We start from the raw sequence: 2,500 nt of genomic DNA on the forward strand, positions 1-2,500 counted from the left end.
TTCTGTACCGTGGATCCATCGTTAAACGCTATTAAACTAACGTCCGTGATGGTATAAATGCAGATTTTCGCTCCGTTTAGCCAAAATAACGAACTTTAGGTGCGCTCCGAAATATTTCAAAGTCCCAGCGGCGTATTGCTTCGCCTCTTAGAACCGATTAGTCGAAAATTTTAACAATCATATTTTTGCAGTCTGTACCGTGGATCGATCGTTAAACGCTATTGAACTAACGTCCGTGATGGTATAAATGCAGATTTTCGCTCCGTTTAGCCAAAATAACGAACTTTAGGTGCGCTCCGAAATATTTCAAAGTCCCAGCGGCGTATTGCTTCGCCTCTTAGAACCGATTAGTCGAAAATTTTAACAATCATATTTTTGCATTCTGTACCGTGGATCCATCGTTAAACGCTATTGAACTAACGTCCGTGATGGTATAAATGCAGATTTTCGCTCCGTTTAGCCAAAATAACGAACTTTAGGTGCGCTCCGAAATATTTCAAAGTCCCAGCGGCGTATTGCTTCGCCTCTTAGAACCGATTAGTCGAAAATTTTAACAATCATATTTTTGCATTCTGTACCGTGGATCCATCGTTAAACGCTATTAAACTAACGTCCGTGATGGTATAAATGCAGATTTTCGCTCCGTTTAGCCAAAATAACGAACTTTAGGTGCGCTCCGAAATATTTCAAAGTCCCAGCGGCGTATTGCTTCGCCTCTTAGAACCGATTAGTCGAAAATTTTAACAATCATATTTTTGCATTCTGTACCGTGGATCGATCGTTAAACGCTATTGAACTAACGTCCGTGATGGTATAAATGCAGATTTTCGCTCCGTTTAGCCAAAATAACGAACTTTAGGTGCGCTCCGAAATATTTCAAAGTCCCAGCGGCGTATTGCTTCGCCTCTTAGAACCGATTAGTCGAAAATTTTAACAATCATATTTTTGCATTCTGTACCGTGGATCCATCGTTAAACGCTATTAAACTAACGTCCGTGATGGTATAAATGCAGATTTTCGCTCCGTTTAGCCAAAATAACGAACTTTAGGTGCGCTCCGAAATATTTCAAAGTCCCAGCGGCGTATTGCTTCGCCTCTTAGAACCGATTAGTCGAAAATTTTAACAATCATATTTTTGCATTCTGTACCGTGGATCGATCGTTAAACGCTATTGAACTAACGTCCGTGATGGTATAAATGCAGATTTTCGCTCCGTTTAGCCAAAATAACGAACTTTAGGTGCGCTCCGAAATATTTCAAAGTCCCAGCGGCGTATTGCTTCGCCTCTTAGAACCGATTAGTCGAAAATTTTAACAATCATATTTTTGCATTCTGTACCGTGGATCCATCGTTAAACGCTATTAAACTAACGTCCGTGATGGTATAAATGCAGATTTTCGCTCCGTTTAGCCAAAATAACGAACTTTAGGTGCGCTCCGAAATATTTCAAAGTCCCAGCGGCGTATTGCTTCGCCTCTTAGAACCGATTAGTCGAAAATTTTAACAATCATATTTTTGCAGTCTGTACCGTGGATCGATCGTTAAACGCTATTGAACTAACGTCCGTGATGGTATAAATGCAGATTTTCGCTCCGTTTAGCCAAAATAACGAACTTTAGGTGCGCTCCGAAATATTTCAAAGTCCCAGCGGCGTATTGCTTCGCCTCTTAGAACCGATTAGTCGAAAATTTTAACAATCATATTTTTGCATTCTGTACCGTGGATCCATCGTTAAACGCTATTGAACTAACGTCCGTGATGGTATAAATGCAGATTTTCGCTCCGTTTAGCCAAAATAACGAACTTTAGGTGCGCTCCGAAATATTTCAAAGTCCCAGCGGCGTATTGCTTCGCCTCTTAGAACCGATTAGTCGAAAATTTTAACAATCATATTTTTGCATTCTGTACCGTGGATCCATCGTTAAACGCTATTAAACTAACGTCCGTGATGGTATAAATGCAGATTTTCGCTCCGTTTAGCCAAAATAACGAACTTTAGGTGCGCTCCGAAATATTTCAAAGTCCCAGCGGCGTATTGCTTCGCCTCTTAGAACCGATTAGTCGAAAATTTTAACAATCATATTTTTGCATTCTGTACCGTGGATCGATCGTTAAACGCTATTGAACTAACGTCCGTGATGGTATAAATGCAGATTTTCGCTCCGTTTAGCCAAAATAACGAACTTTAGGTGCGCTCCGAAATATTTCAAAGTCCCAGCGGCGTATTGCTTCGCCTCTTAGAACCGATTAGTCCAAAATTTTAACAATCATATTTTTGCATTCTGTACCGTGGATCCATCGTTAAACGCTATTAAACTAACGTCCGTGATGGTATAAATGCAGATTTTCGCTCCGTTTAGCCAAAATAACGAACTTTAGGTGCGCTCCGAAATATTTCAAAGTCCCAGCGGCGTATTGCTTCGCCTCTTAGAACCGATTAGTCGAAAATTTTAACAATCATATTTTTGCAGTCTGTACCGTGGATCGATCGTTAAACGCT

This window comes from Osmia lignaria, unplaced genomic scaffold, assembly GCF_051020975.1.
Source record: "Osmia lignaria lignaria isolate PbOS001 unplaced genomic scaffold, iyOsmLign1 scaffold0050, whole genome shotgun sequence".
NCBI lineage: Eukaryota > Metazoa > Arthropoda > Insecta > Hymenoptera > Megachilidae > Osmia > Osmia lignaria.